The 17,474-nt window shown below is 32.5% G+C and overlaps 1 protein-coding gene and 1 non-coding gene across 2 annotated transcripts in view; one reads left to right on the forward strand and one right to left on the reverse strand.

Annotated features, from left to right (window-relative positions):
* pigs (GAS2-like protein pickled eggs) overlaps window positions 1-17,474 on the reverse strand; it is a 379,701-nt gene that overhangs the window by 19,849 nt on the left and 342,378 nt on the right. The gene's annotated exons all lie outside the window — the stretch shown is intronic.
* TRNAS-AGA (transfer RNA serine (anticodon AGA)) lies at window positions 5,177-5,249 on the forward strand. Its single transcript has one exon. It is a non-coding gene; the product is annotated as a tRNA-Ser (tRNA).

A 17,474-nucleotide genomic window follows, 5' to 3' on the forward strand; every position in this document is an offset into this window, starting at 1 on the left:
ATATAATACGGTGTGAATAAGCTTAAAATAAAGTAAAATAATGCTTACTTATGGAATGTAATACGACAATTGGGTTTATTCTCTTTTTCACATCTATTTTTACAAGTTTTCATATCACAAGTCAACATTTTGCCGTGTTATTTCGTAAAATGAACCGATGATGCCTCGACCATAGTTCGCACAAGAATGATGACGTCACGTTTTCAAATTTCACTTGAGGCCATACGCGAGCCCAGCCGGCTCCAATGGAACCGGTATGGGGAGTGGGGATAATACGCTTTTAATCACTTAGGGCAGGTCTACTAATATTCATATGTCTATGAATTCTGTAGAACATTATTTTGATGTATCTCATAAGTTTTAGCCAGCGTTGGCAATGAAAGCGCCAAAAAATATATTTGTTACGACGTGATTACAAATCATCGAATCTTCTCTATTCTCTATAAGTATAATACGTATGTATTATATATATATAAACCTTTAGGAAAAAAATCTCTAAATGATAGTGAAAATCCTATCAAAATCCGTTCCGTAGTTTAGAAGAAATAAGCGTACAAACAGACAGACGCGGATAGCGACTTTAATTTATACTATTTAGAGAGAAATGTATATTTATCTGTTAACAAGACAGATAAACTATTATATTGTTACAGAATATACTACATTTATTGGCATATGATTTTATAGGTTGGTCAACCGAAAGCCTAATTCATTGTAGGAGGTTTATATCGCGATTCAACTCACGCCATTTCGTGCTCATTTTAATCCCAACTATTTAAAAATGATAATTTACCGCAAGCAATTTAAAAGATGATAAGTTTAGTAAAATGATTATAATTATACCGATGTTATACGTAGAGCTTAAAAATTAGAGGCGCTATTGTTAGCTAATATTTTTACGAAACGGGTTCCACTGTTAGAACTCGATAAGCGGTAGACCGGATTCGGTAGTTTTAATTAGTTTTTATTTATTTATGTTGTACAAGGTTTTCCAATAAGAGGTGTTATTTTGATATTCAATCGTAAAAAGATCAATGGTTTCGTTGCTTGTGTGGCACGTAGCGCCGTCTCGTTGAAAATAAACGTTGTCCAGATCAATACCATCCAATTCCGGCCATAAAAAATCATTAATCATCTCTCGATAGCGCAATCCATGCACCGCAACTGTTGCTTCAGCCTCATTTTCGAAAAAGTATGGTCCAATGTCTCCGCCGGACCCTAAACCGCACCAAACAGTCACACGTTGAAGATAGAGAGGCTTTTCAACAATAACTTTTGGGTTTTCCGAGCCCCAGATGCGACAATTTTGCTTGTTGACGAAGCCACCGAGGTGGAAATGGGCCTCATCACTCAAGATGATTTGCATTTGATTCACTCAAGTGAATTTTAATAATTTCAATGCGTTGTTGAAGCGTGTATCGTTCCATTTTTATTAATGGCGAAGTTTATAATTGTCAAAAGTCAAAAAATGACAGCTTCAAAAGTAACATCTACCGAAATAGCGGGCTATTCAAAATAGAACCTCTTATTCGACAACCCTATATTAATGTCTTGTTTAGGGGCTTTTACATATGAATGTTAAAAATATATGTTATTACAGTACATATTTATTATATATAACTTACTGTCTCAGTAACAATTTATATTTATTTTTTAAGTTTTAAATCAAAGATGTCCACTGACTCATACTCGTATGAAAAAAATTACAACGCCACATTTTATCCGATCGGATCTTCGAAGACCTTTGAAAAATTTGAGTTGTTTGTTCAATTCACCAAGGTTAACTTCAGCAAACAATAACTTTGAATTTCGAACATAACAAATAACTCCACATAATATAATCGAATAACGTTTTCATTGACCTATATGTATTTTTTATAGTCATTGAAATATAAATGGGCATAATATGTTATTTGGATATATGTGGGTAGATTCTAGTTTTAATATCAAGGATTCTAATTAATAAAATGGATGAACCTTCTCTATTATCCTCTAGGCTAGTGAAAACAATACGATTTTTAGTTATATGCAATATTCATTAAAAGTAATAAAGCATTGTAACATAGTTTAAGGCGAAGCCTAATAAATAATAATAAATAAATTCTTTATTGACAAAATAACTATTTTGATTAATCTTTATAACGAATTGGTGTACATTATGAAAAATAAAAAAATATATGCTTTAGTTAAATTGAAAGTTTTCCTATCGCTTCGCTTGAGTAGAATATAAATAAAAAATTAAATTACTCAATAAAAAATTTAAATGCAAACTACTACAATTTTTTTTTTCAATAATGACCGCATAGAAGAAACAACTTTTAAAAAATACAGTTTTATAGCTAAGATTATCTGTGATAGTTTCACTTGATTAACTTTTTTGCTTTCTTGTAAAATTATTTACAAAACAAGTAAAAACCAGTTTTTTGCTTGAAATCGGACGTTTCTAGACTCCGTTTGTCAGTCGATTTTCATGCATATTACCTACGATATAAGTTATACCAAGAATATACACATTTTTGGCTTGTAGCTCCCTCTTAACGTCATAATAACATGGTTGGTAACATGTGGCTTGATACATTACAAATTCGAACCAATATAAACCCGAAACAGCAAAAACTAAACTAACGGTAAACTCTGTTGTATACCCGTGGGTATATTCGTTTTAGAAAAAAAATATTATTAATTTTAACTTGTAACCTTCAATAGTTCAAGAAAAGTTGTTCCAATAAAAATTAAATGTTTATTTAGACTTTTAGAAAGTCAATTCGTATCCAAAATAAATAAAAATCGGATATGTTTATCCGATACACTATCTAGGTTATAAACTAATTATTTCGAACTTTGTGATCATTCAAAAGAGGGTGACTGGATAACTCATCAAAATGACAATTCAATACACCTATAACTAGTGTTATAAAGTCATTAAAAGTGATGAAACAAAAACTAGGTTAAATTGTTTCATATGTAACCTATTTAACCTAGTTTTTTTTTTCATCACTTAGATGTAACCTATTTAACCTAGTTTTTGTTTCATCACTTTTCATAACTTTATAACACTTTTTATAGGTGTGTTGAATTGTCATTTTGACGAGTTATCATGGAACCTAAAAAAAGAAAGCAGCCAAAATACCTACCAAAATGGGAAAAATTTGTTGCAAGATAATATTGGTAATGTTGAATTTGAAATATTAGATCGACAAAAATGACGTATAATATTTAGGTCCCAATGGTCAAGTGAATTAAGACGTTGTCCCGGTAACACATAGCTCTTGAATGATTCCCAGTTGAGACCGTTATCTTTATATTTTCTATGTCTTGTTCTGTTTTATGTTCCGTTCAGATTTATTAGCATTATCTTGTTCTTCAATTATTAGAAGAATTCAAATTGTACGATGAGGATTAATTTTACGTTAATTTGATTAAAGTACATTATAGACAGTTTAATTTAAATAAATCTCAACTACGTTAAAAAAATCAAGGGTGTGTTGTGACAATCGACCAAATATTGTGACCTTTTGAGTAATGTAGCAAAATAACACAATGCTGGCACCTTTTCTAAGCCCTCCAGTGCACTGGCGTGCCATTGATTTTTAGTTTTTTCTTATTTTTATAGCAAAAAAAAATAGGCCAATAAGGTTTTAAAAAAATCAAATTCCAACATTCTTTTTGAAAAAATCGTCTTCGTGTAAAGGTATATTCATAAAAATCTTTAAGCAATTAGAAACAGAGTGGAAGATACTCTCAGTATCGCCCTGGTGAGAGGAGAACATACTTTGAAAATCGAAAATCAAAAATTGTGTGTCGGACACTGCTGCAATTATTTTCGTAAAAACATCAATCGTGTTTAAATCGATGTTTTGAAATTGTGTATTTTTTGTTGTTTTGTATTATTTCATTTATTTGCATCGTACATTATTTATTAAATACGACGTTTTCATATCAAAAACTTGAAATCACTTTAATTACGTATAGTGATAATATAAATATAGCCGAGAACTTCCTTTTCTCCATCTTTTTCTTCATCATCCCTCTACAGTTCCAACAGTTTCTCAACATATTCAATACCAACTTGGCAAGTTTTGTGGATCATTTAAAACATTTATTTCAACAATACTTCTAAACACATCATGTAAACCTACAAATAGCTGTAATTTTCTGTTTTTGTTTCTTGTGTTTGTATGACTTGTTGCATAGCTTTTATCAAATGTAATTTTATTCTTATTTTTTATGTTTGAAAGTATTTGTCAAATTAAAATTATACTACCAACCATGTAAAAGCCCTCTGGGCGTTAAATAAATAAATAAAATAAATAAAAAATAAAATAAACATTCTGCAAACTGGATATACCATAGTCCCACTGGCTAAGGACAGTTTTATGCGGTATCACAAAAAGATAGTTTCTTAATTTTACGAAGTTGATAGTATGCATACTATTTTTTCTGAATTTCGTAAAAATCTAAGATAAGTCACAGCCCGCCTCTGACACAAGTCCGATAAATTTCCCACTTTCAATAGAAGTAGACCAAATCGGTAATAAATACAAGGCCCATGACATACAACACCCTGAAATTGGGGTGTTTTCTAAGTGATTTACTGTTGGTTCAGGCTGACAACAGGCTGCGTTAGTTAAGGGTGAAACAGACCGGGTATTTAATGGTTATTCGATATTATTGATCGCTAACTAATGGGTTTATTGTTTTTCCCAAAAATGTTACGAGCTTTTTGGTAGCATAATGCGATTACGAGAAAACTATTGGAAACTAAACTAATATGAAATAAATTGAAAATGGTATTGATTTCAACAAGAGTCCAGCAAGGATTTTCGCAGATTGCAATGGAGAAACAATTAAATATTCATTATGAAAGCTAAACACCGTAATCTATGGTGAAATTAATAGGGGTGGTTAAAATTCTTCTTTAAAATATAAATCTGTGATTAAATGCTAAATGTATCAAGGTTAAAGAAGGTAAACGACCTTTCAATGTCTACGTTAACCCTTTTAACGTTAATTAATAATAATATGCAATTACGAATCTCAACATATGTTAACAAATTATTATTAGCAATAATTAGTCGCCTCAAATATCAATACAAATTTTAAATATCTCCCGAATGAAAATAATTGTTGATTGAAGTTCTAGTACACATTGAATTATTTGACGTGTTGAAAATAAGCCGACGTGGCTCAGTGGTCCAGAGCATCTGACCAGACATCAGAAGGTGCGGGTTCGATTCCTGCCGGCGGCTTTGTGCTATGCATAAAACCTTATCTTATAAACATTAGTTTATCATTAAAAAAATAAGTCAACATAGGTGTTGATTTTTTTTTGTATTTCTTTGAATCGGGCTAACCCGATTCAAAGAAATACAGAAATACATACCAAATCTGTCACTATCCTAAGATAGTAGTTAAATTCTTATAAGAATTAAAATTCGTACGTTTTAAAGAACTGTTCCATTTTTAACTCAATACTGGAAATAAGTTCGTACTTTTATTTTTTGTTTTGTTTTTTAAATTCAGAAAAAATATTATTAATTCATATTTTTGAACTTCATCGATAATTGAGTGCGATACCAGGAAATAAAAACAAAGATTTTTCGTCGACCGTCTCTAAATTCAATAATATCCAATCCAAGTTATATATCATATATAATCCAAGTTAGTATATTAAATATCCCTTCACGCTATTATTATTGTTTGAGTACGTACCAAAATGACAGTTAATGTAATTAAATATCCCTTTAAAGGCACGTAGAACGTGCTCATAATACATTTTATAAACGATTGTTTTCAATCCATAAATCTTTTATATCGCTATGCAAATTCAAAAGTAACAATGTCCTTCGCGCTGCGTTTTTCCCAGAACACCGTCTCTCGGATTGATTGAGAAAAACAACACCGAGATATGTCCCTCTATTCCAACACTTTCAACCATTCCCAGGGTTTACCTACTGTACTGAATGTAGCCAGGGACACCCAGGGGCGGACTGCACCAGTGCGCTACTAAAGTTTCCCAAACCGATATTTTTGACGGTTAAACATTTAAAATACTTTGTTAACATAAAAACTGTTTTAGACTTTTAAATATGATAATCTGTCACTTCGGTTGTAAAATTCTTTACAAATCTGGGCGAGATTACATTTTTTCATTATAATTAAGCAGTGGTGACGTACACCACTGGATTGAAATTGCCTCGCTGCATCACGAAGACTGCAGTTCTGTAATTATGCTGTAAAAATTCCGTAGGAAAAAATATTTTTGGTTCAAAATTTAATCGACAAAACTGTCGCAAAAATGAATATTCTGGATTAGAAAAGCCATCGTTCAAAGCGTTATTTTTCTAGGTTTATGAATTAAATAATTTATATTTGTGAAACCTTAATGCATCACGTGGCAGAATTAAAATTTACCAAAATATCTTCTACGAATATATTTGGATTCAAAATATCACCAGATTGTATTTTATTGCAAAATATCACCAGATTGCGTATTGTTGCAAAATATCACCAGATTGAACATTGTTGCATAATATCAACAGATTGCATATTGTTGCAAAATATCACCAGATTACATAGTGTTGCAAAATATCACCAGATTGCATATTGTTGCAAAATATCACCAGATTGAACATTGTTGCATAATATCAACAGATTGCATATTGTTGCAAAATATCACCAGATTACATAGTGTTGCAAAATATCACCAGATTGCATATTGTTGCAAAACATCACCAGATTGCATTGCAGATCGTTGCAGAAAAAAACCAATGATTGTGAAAATATGTCTTTCTTCCGCTTTCAATGTATTTTATATCTTTTAAAAAAATATATTTGAAAAGAACCTTTATGCAATTTTTGAAACTTTCTCTAGGTTGTTTTATTTTTTGCCAGAGAATGTCTGTCTATTTTTTCTCTCCTTGTTTATCTTTCCATTTTTAAAACAAACCTTTAAAATTAATTGTACATTTAAATCTAAAAAGTCATGCATTTAAGGATTTTAAGTCAAAATTTAGGACATTATATTTTATTGCAGAAACCAAAAATATTGTAGGTATTATTTCAAACGATTTTTTTTCATCTCACTAGGGAATTCCTGTGTCGTGATAAGCATATTGTTTGATTAAATATAATACAATTATATTTAATCAAATAAGTAAAGTACATAATACATACATAAATGGATTATATCGAATATGGAGTTTCTAAGGTGATTTATGACAAAAGCTTCAAAGTTGGCTTATGAAGTTTTCGATAAAATTATAATAATTATCATTATGAAGAAAATTGGTTCCAAAAATGAGTACTACTCATAACAACCTCGGGAAATAATACCTTCGTGTAATTGAAAGACGTATTTTAAAAGCTCCAGCCCTGACTGCTATCGGCGGTAGAGCAGTGGCTGGCTACCGTAGCTCGTTAGTAAAGTCAAACTCGATACCCAGGCAAGTAGTGTTGCATTCCAAGCGCCAGGATTTGCATGCTATAGATAAGGATTACCGACGCTTCCACTACACTGCTGTTATTCTGAAGCCATATCTTTTACATGCACAATCTCTAAATTGTATAAAATAAAGTCGCTATCCGTGTTTGTGCGCTTAATTCTTCTAAACTACGCAACGGATTTTGACAGGGTTTTCATTATCCTTTAGAAAATTTCTTCAGAAAGGTTTTAATGTATGAAACTTGTAAATTATACTTATAAAAAGTAGATACAAATCGATGTTTTGTAATCAAGTCGTAAAAACATATTTTCTAGCGCTTACATTGAAACGCTGGCTAAACTTTATAAAATTCATCAAAATAATGTACTACGGAATTGTATATCTTAAACATGCCTACAGAAAAGTCTACTTATTTTTATTTTTATTTTTATTTAATTTATTTAACGCCCAGAGGGCTTTTACATGGTTGGTAGTATAATTTTAATTTGACAAATACTTTGAAACATAAAAAATAAGAATAAAATTACATTTGATAAAATCTATGCAACAAGTCATACAAACACAAGAAACAAAAACAGAAAATTACAGCTATTTGTAGGTTTACATGATGTGTTTAGGAGTATTGTTGAAATAAATGTTTTAAATGATTCACAAAACTTGCCAAGTTGGTATTGAATATGTCAACATCACCCAAGTAATGATTTCCCATGGTGTGAAGTCGTTGTATCGGAGAGTGGGCAATGTAGTTACGCTTATGTGTGCTGCTGTAGAATATTGTATTTTGTCGTGTTGTTACTGTGGGTGTGTGTATGTTTATAAGTTGCAGGAGTTCACAACAGTCGAATTTAGAGTTAAGTATTTTGAATAAGAAATAACTTATGTCATATGTTTATCTGCTAAGGATAACTCCCAGCAACGCCGTGTACCTCAATGAATAATAATTAACATGTATGTTGTTATTGACGTCTAGAAACAGTAAAGCATTTATTTGTAGCTGTGTGTTTTTCTTTTTGGTAGATTTTAGTTTCATAAAGATGGACTTAGTTTCTGGTGGTACTATCACAACCAAAGCTTGATTTAATGCAGTGATCTTACTAAGACTTTAATGTAACGTTGTTTTAGGGGATGATTTGTACTTATGAGATAAGTTGGGGGAGAAGGGTAGCGTTAAGCTCGTGGAAAAAGATAAGCCTTTTTTAAATTTAGCCTAAAAATGGAGGAAGTCATAATGGTTAAAGTTCTGGCTTTTTTTTCTTTAAATACGCTCGCGAAGAATGTCGACTTTTAATTTGAATAATTCATAGAATTTCCAAGATGATTTTCTTTTTCCTTCAGGCAGTCCCGCAGGAAAAATTCGCAAATTGCAGCAGAAAGCCCTGCTGGGTGGCGACGAAAGAACGGCCATTTTCAAGAAGGTGTTGTCCGGACCAAACCATGGTAACGACTGAAAACGGCACGACCCTCCCGACACACGGGATTTACCGGCCCTTTAAAACGGTACTGTCTGTTTTGGTACACCCTGTATTTTGAATTTCAGCTTATTTGAATACATTGACGAAATAAGATATAAAATAAAGTTCTGTTATAAAATAATTATTGATCAGTTGTTTCACAAAACTGAAAAAATAATAGATCTTGAATAGAACCTTCACATAACCTGAAAATTAACATTGAAATTTTATGAATTGTTCGAATTCTGTAACACAAACCGTCCTAAGACACGTTCTATAAGTTTGTCGGAAAACGGAGTTTTAATCAAATTTTTTAAAGAAAACGGACTGAACAATAGATGAAATATTTAAAATTGATTTTGAAGAACGCAAATATGCTCTTTTGTCGTCTTTTCTAGATGAGAATGTGACCTACGATTATATATAAGTTCAGATTAAATCAAGCTATTCAAATAAACTATGAGAGTAGTACTATAAAGCGAATTGAAAATTATGTAGCCTCCCGCGCTAATGCGACGCTCTGAAAAAATATAAGGTTACATCCACAGCTTTGCTTCCTTCAAAGCAACGAGTCACTGGTCTCAAGGAAAAATTAAACAAGTGCAACAACTTTCATAGTTCAAGCATCACCCTTTTAAAAGGATCGATTAACGGGAAATGGCAGCGTTCACACGAAAGTCACTATTTATCGGCAGTCGGAATTAGACCGCAGGTGTGGCTGATAAGTTAATAGTGACCTGCGATTTGAGTTAACTTTCAATTATGGTTTAACCTTTAAATGATCTAAAAGTCATCTGATATGAGAATGTTAATCCCGCTATTGGATTGGTGTCAGAGTGGCAGTAATAGATACAGGTCAAGCTTTGCTAAAGGAAACGATGCGTACGTAGCCTTAGGTCAATCTTAATTTACAGAAGGATACATTTAAAACAATTTGAGACTTGATCCAAACAAATAGATAGATATATATTTCCAATTTTTATTTTTATTTATAATTAATTATTAACGCCGCGATGGGCTCTTACGTGATTTTATGTTATATATTATTTAGTGCATGCTATAGAGACAATTAATTATTCCAATCAGGTCAAACATATAACATACCACACCAGAGTCTCAACTACTCGGAGCTTGTGGGACAATGTCATCTCCAATTGTATGTTGGCAGGCTGAAGAGAATGGTAGGAGAAAGGAGATAAGGAAGGTGAAGGTTGAGTACATACATTCTGACTATTTTCAGATCTGATCACTAAATACATTTTAAGCAATTTTGCAATTCCAAATAACGATATTTCTCCCTGGGAACTAAGTAAATGAGCTTTAGATCGAAGCTTAGAGGTTGCTTGAAATGACTTTAATTTAATTATTTTACCCAACGTCTTCTCTCCCCCCTGTCACAGTCCCAGTGGCTCCGGGCAGTTGGCACCCTTGCGTGGAATTGAAATAAAAAAATCCTAACAGCTGAAACTTTTACCAAGTTTTCAAAATACAGATGTACCAGTCGCACAGGGACAGGAGTTCTCCTGACTATAGTAGTACAATCGTAGGTACCGTATAATACTAAAAATAGTTTTTAAGCGTTAAATTTTTGGTTTGAGTATTGGTAAGTCCTTCGCACGATCATAATACTATATCTACATAGAGGTACCTACATATAGATAATAATGGTGACAGTATAACTCATAAAAATGACAATTCAACACACCTCTAAAAATGATATAAAGCCATGAAAAGTAATAAAACAAAAACCAGGTTAAATAGGTTACGTAGGTTAGATTTATATGTTAGTTTTTTCATCGCTTTTAATTATTTTATGTCACCTTTTAAAGGTGTGTTGAATTGTCATTGTGTTGAGTAACATGTTACTCATGTTCCATGGAACCGATAATAATATTTATATTTTGAAACTGTCAAGTATAGATAACATTGCATCTAGTGTAAGCGAAACTAGAGATTTTTTTAAACAAAGAACAAATATAAATGGGGGTTGTAAAGTGAGTTCTTTAATTGATTTTGATCCTTAATAAATTTCATTCAAGTTCTTTATTTAAATTCTGTTAGACTTCAATGACTTCATTTGAAAGACCAGTCCAACAGTGATATATATTCCAATATCGGAATGTCATGATTTTTTGACACTGTGCTCAAATAGATTGGTAAATAAAATAAGACTCCACGAACAAGAAATTCGTGCCTCGCTAGGGCGAGATTTACATAAACTTTGAAAGTGTTCTTGTTGCACAAACGTACCTCTTGATTGTGCTTTTCGTGGGAATTGGCTGATTCGAATGCTGGCCTTAAAAATGGAAATACGAATTTATGACGGCCTCCGCAGTTCAGTGGTTACGATTTTTGGCTATGAATCCGGAGGTAGTCGGACTAATGTATACTATAAGTTCCTATAGTAATTATAGTATAAGTTCCAGAGTGGTAGATACTTTCAGTATCGCCCTGGTGGAAGAACACTTTTCAGAATCGAAACATTGGCGTTAAAAGGCTTTGGCTGAGTTTGGTGGCGATATCTGAATAGCCAGATATTTCCCCACTTTTCGTTTACCCATCTCCTTCCCCTCACCACTATTTTCCGCCTTTTTTTATGTGACACCTCACAAGAGTTTCCCTGCCTGTGCAGTGTACAGACAGGGGAACTATGTCACCACCCGGTTGGGCGGCGTTGTGAGGCGGAATAAGGTAGGGGCTGTAGGAACATACCCCTATTGAGAATGCCATAGTCTCACTGGCTCCCGACAATTGGAAGCAGCTGGGACTTGCACGGTACTCACATAAAAAAAACATATGGAAGTTTGGAGTCGAATTCGGACTTAGAATAAATGATATGTTGAATGAAGGGGAGGCAAGTTTAGAAAAAGGTGAGACATCCAAATATTATTACTATTAAATATTACACACTTAAGAATAAATTTCAGATAATATTTATGTTTTTAATAATTACAAAATGACGTATGTACATAATTTAAAAGGCTCTAATAAATATTGCTGATAACGATAGCATGAATAAATATTACCATAAATTTTACATTTATTCCAATACTTAACAACAGACACTTCAATTAAACCTGACGACAACATTAAAGTGCGCAATAAATTTGCATCAAAGACGAGAACTTCTAGAATGCACTTTTATAGTCCAATGAGTTATTGTGCGATGGATACTACGATTTGAGAATGTACGCATGCTAAAAATCTTCTGTCACGTGGAATCTAACTAATGAACTAAGATCGGGTCAAAGTTTCGTCAATATTTTATATAAATTATGACCCGTTCAAAATTTCATAATTATTTTATATAAACTATGATCCGTTCAAAGTGTCATCAGTATTTGATATAAACTATGATCCGTTAAAAGTTTCATCAGTATTTGATATAAACTATGATCCGTTAAAAGTTTCATCAGTATTTGATATAAACTATGATCCGTTAAAAGTTTCATCAGTATTCGATATCAACTTTGAACCGTTCAAACTTTCATCAGTATTCGATATAAACTATGATCCGTTAAAAGTTTCATCAGTATTTGATATAAACTATGATCCGTTAAAAGTTTCATCAGTATTTGATATAAACTATGATCCGTTAAAAGTTTCATCAGTATTCGATATCAACTTTGAACCGTTCAAACTTTCATCAGTATTTGATATAAACTATGATCCGTTAAAAGATTCATCAGTATTTGATGTAAACTATGATCCGTTAAAAGTTTCATCAGTATTTGATATAAACTATGATCCGTTAAAAGTTTCATCAGTATTTGATATAAAATATGATCCGTTAAAAGTTTCATCAGTATTTGATATAAACTATGATCCGTTAAAAGTTTCATCAGTATTTGATATAAAATATGATCCGTTAAAAGTTTCATCAGTATTTGATATAAAATATGATCCGTTAAAAGTTTCATCAGTATTTGATATAAACTATGATCCGTTAAAAGTTTCATCAGTATTTGATATAAACTATGATCCGTTCAAAATTTACCCCAACTCCATTTTACAAAAGTCAAAATAACCCGCCTAGTACTTTTCCCAGATTTAAGACATTTGTAGGTGTAAAGAAAACATAACATCACGAATAGATTTTTTTAAGTAACCTAACTGGAACATTTGTTTTTTAAATTTTATTTATGAATTTATATTATAAATATTTAATGTGATGTTTGACACTTTTTAAAAAGCTCCGAAATTACGAACACATCTAGGACTAAATAACTTAATTGAATAACTTGATAAAGGAACGATAATAATATATTATCTTACCCATGTGGTGATACGAATACGAATACGAATGAATACGAATTTAAAGGAGAAGTTTTTAAAGAGGAGATGAAAACATTTCAGAGACTTATTATTTTTATAGGAGAAATGGTTAAAAAATCTCTTAAACTTTACAAACTCCCAGTAGTTAGTTTGTTCTAATGGCACGCTCACAAAATCAGTGGCGTGGCAACAACTAATTATATATATTGCACAAACATAAGAAATAATTTGTTTAAGAATAGATTGTAGTCATTCATACCATGAAGTTTGATAGGGTTGACCCGGGGCTGGCACTTTATCGCAACGCCCTTGGCAAATCACAAATGTATGCATCAATAAATTTGAATAAAGATACTTTGCTGTAGACCACTAAATAATGCAAATTTTGTGCTAATTTATTCGCAATGTAAAGTTGTAAGTGCACTCATTATGCATTGTACCCTAGGATTTGAAATATGCATTTGTAAATTAGTAAAATAAAAGATGTTTATAAATCATATGCCCGAAGATACATAGGAATTGCGTATGTTCTGAGAAAAAACACAGGAAACACTGATAATCGAACTCGATCCGTCAGATTCTAGCCGCGCTTCCTACTCGAGTGGTATATACTCTCAGTATCGCCCAGGTGAAAGATAACCATTCAGAATCGAAATGTTGCTTGAATTGGCTATAGTCGTGTTTGATAACCAAATCTGAATAGCCAGGTACTTCTTCTTCCCTATTTCCCTCAATTCCTCACTACCTTCAGCGTTACATCAAACCCAATTGGGGATACAATAATACCACTGGTTCTGGCTGGTTGGAATTCATGTGCAGAATTTATAAAAGAAAATAAGAAATAAATCTCCCTCACCGTGTTTAGGAATCCACTAATAATATATAATGTAATAGCTAACAATGCATATTATTATATTGCCTTTAAAAAATCAACACGTAAAATACATATTTTTCCCTACAATAAATCTAAATTTAAATGACTTTGAAAAATTAAGTAAAAACCCTTTGTTTGGTTTTTCACTGAGAATAGAACCTTTCTACCCAGGAACTGAAGTCGACAACTCTACCAACCTCGCCAAATGCCGATCGGGTAGTACTGACATTTTTTTCGTATATTAACTGCTTTGATGTCATATGATTGCAGAAAAATGCGTATACGTCCGCATGTGAGTGCGTAATAACCACCAAAAGGTGATATAATGCACTTTCATCGACAACAAATCTATATCCCGAGTTTGAGCTCGATCGGATGACGGGAAGTGGGTTAGTTTCCATTTCAAGATTTGCTTTCATTTATTACAGAATATAAAAATGAAATTCAAACAGTATTAGAATTTACAGTATTTTTTGTTCATTTTTCACTGATATTATGCTGCATAACAATATATTGTGATGCATCGAGAAAAGGCAAGAGTTCATAATAACATGACATAATGATTATGCAAAGTGTTACACATCCATTTAGAAATTATCTAAAGGTTAATTTGAATATTATTATAATTTGACACCAATTTAAGCGATATGTAATTCAATGTTTCTGATTTTAGGTGAGGATACAGGGTATATAATTATATCCACCGCCGAAGGAGTTTATATATATAATATGCTGTGATTTTTTTCTCCATTTTAACAATAAATAATGTTAAAATGGAGAAAATTTTAACAATTAATGACACGGTGCCAAAATGGACCTGCCGCTGAGAGCTCCGTTGTGCCTATATTTTTTATCGGTTCCATGATAACTCAACACAGTGACAATTCAACACACCTTTAAAAAGTGATATAAAGTCATGAGAAACGATGAAAAGCAAAAAAATTAAACCTAACCTACTTAACCCAGTTAATAAAGTTTTTGTTTCATAACTTTCCATGACTTTATATAACTTTTTAAAGATGTGATGACTTATAATTTTGATGATTTATCCGGTCACCATTTTTATCAACATGCGCCGTTTATGAGAAACAAGCAGGGGAAAATAATACAAGAAAATAATTATGTAGAATCAGCTACGTAAATTATATATATGTAGACATTGTATAAATAACAAATTATCGTGGGGGAAGAATTTGAGAATATAATGGGTATGGGTACCGCCGCCCCGGTAACCATTCATTTGATAACCAACTCCTCTGGCATAGGTTACCCCAAGTGGTTCGCTACGTTTGGTGACTTATCGGGGGTGCTCGGGTTCACTGGGTGAGGATTATCTAGGTCTTGGCGGCGGATGCATCTGACCACCTGCTGTGTGGTGGACCGGATTTGGAGAGAGTGGTTGATAGATCTTTTTGCCGTTTATGAGAAATAAACAGGACTCTCTCGACCCATCGCCTTGCACCACAGGGATGAGTTCAAACGTCCGTCACTCGTGGACACACTGACCTCCAGATTCTTACCCACCTCTCATACATTTTCCTTCCCAGATCTTTCCTTAAAAAAAACCCTCCACCCAGCATCCCCAAAGATGACATAGGCCTTGGGGGAAATTATTTTCCTTAGGGCCTCCTGTGTGAAGCTAATGCTAAAAAACATAATTTCAATTCAGGTAATAAACATAACAAACCTAAAATAGATACTTACCACACAAGAGTCTCAACTGACCTAAGAAAGGATGAAAGAATGTAGGGATATAGGGAGGAGGAAGGAGATAAGGAATATGAAGGTTGATTACCTACTTCATGGCTTTTCAGATCTGATAATTTAAGACATTTCAAGTAAATTAGGCAATATTGCTAAAAGCATCTTCCACTAACATTATTCAAAATAATATTATAACAAAGCGGCCACCTTTCAAAGTGCCGAATTCTACGAACATTGCGTAATATTCGCGATCGGCAGGCACGTGCTGTTGCAATGTCACTACACCAAGCCATCTTGGGTTATTCGGAGAGTTCCGTAACGGTTTTAATTTTGAAAATATAAAACGCAAATACATTTTGCTAAGTGTTACTTCATTGGTCACGCGGCATTGTTGATTTAGCAAGCTTATATTATTTGATTAAAAATTCACACTTCACAATGGCGTTTTCACAACCGTTTGAATATAGAATACTACCAAAAAATTGGTAATTGTCTATTTATAACCATAGTCTAAAATTGTTAATATATTCGTAATTTATCGATAACGGTTTGTATGGCTCACAGAAGCACTCAGTTCATGAATCCATTGTGTAATCTCTCACGTTTCACCTCATCCCTTTGACAGTAGCCCTATTCCTTTAGTGAGGCTTACCCGGATTGTCATTGGGTGTTTGAATGTTTTCTGGTTCTACAATATGACTTTCTAGGTATCTAAGTCTTCTTCTAATCAAGTAGAAATATTGGCGCAAAAGATGGATTGAAATTTCTTCATCCTCTTCGCATTTCCTACGGCTATTTGATCGTTTCATTTACCATTAGATATACTTGTCTCCTGAGATAGTAGTGTCCTGTTAATATACCTACTGCCTCCCTCAGTAAGTTTCTATGCAGATTAAGTATTTGCTTGGCTTGTTTGGTTGCTTACCTACTTCTGAGATGCACAAAAGTTGTCGTATCACCATTACCAGCAGTTCCGATGACATCTTTACGAGAATCTGCGTTTTGGGCAACTTTATGCCAAAAACATACCTGTATTTAAACAAACTCTCTTTGACACTGTTCATACTGCTCGCGATACTAGATTCAAATGGCATAACCTATTAAGCTAAATCAAAATTTTTTTGTCAAAGAGAAACTTTGCAACAAAGCTAAAAAATACACTTGCACTAGCCATTACTATTAAACAGAACCTTAACTACGACTTATATGAATAATAATAATAATAGTTTATTCCAGAATGCATGCAGGAGTAGAACAACGTAATACATTCCATGTTTTAAAATAACAAACAAATAATACGAATACATAAATAAATAAAATAAATAAATAAATAGATAGGCTATGCGGAATACAAGTGAAAAATGTGTATGAATAGGAAATCTTGGATCCCCAGCCAAGACAGATCTTTATAACCTCCTCATACATAGTAAACGTAACCATTAATACCAAGTATAATGTTTTATTAGCCCTGTTATCTAACAATGGTACAATGTTAATTGACTATTAATTTTAATAATAATATTATATTTTTAATGATTTCCTAGCAAGACAGGCACACTAAATCACCCATTGTAATAAAAAAATATGAGATAACATGAACACAGGACCAGAATTGCAAATTTCATAAGATTTCCCACAAAAAAAATCACTGTTAACGCAAAAATGGGTTTAAAAAGTTAAAATCGATTCAAGAAATGCTATAATTATGTTCCTGTAGAAACTGTT

The sequence above is a fragment of the Hesperophylax consimilis genome, chromosome 22 (genome assembly GCF_061612785.1).
Source record: "Hesperophylax consimilis isolate HC1 chromosome 22, BYU_Hcon_1.0, whole genome shotgun sequence".
Lineage (NCBI taxonomy): Eukaryota > Metazoa > Arthropoda > Insecta > Trichoptera > Limnephilidae > Hesperophylax > Hesperophylax consimilis.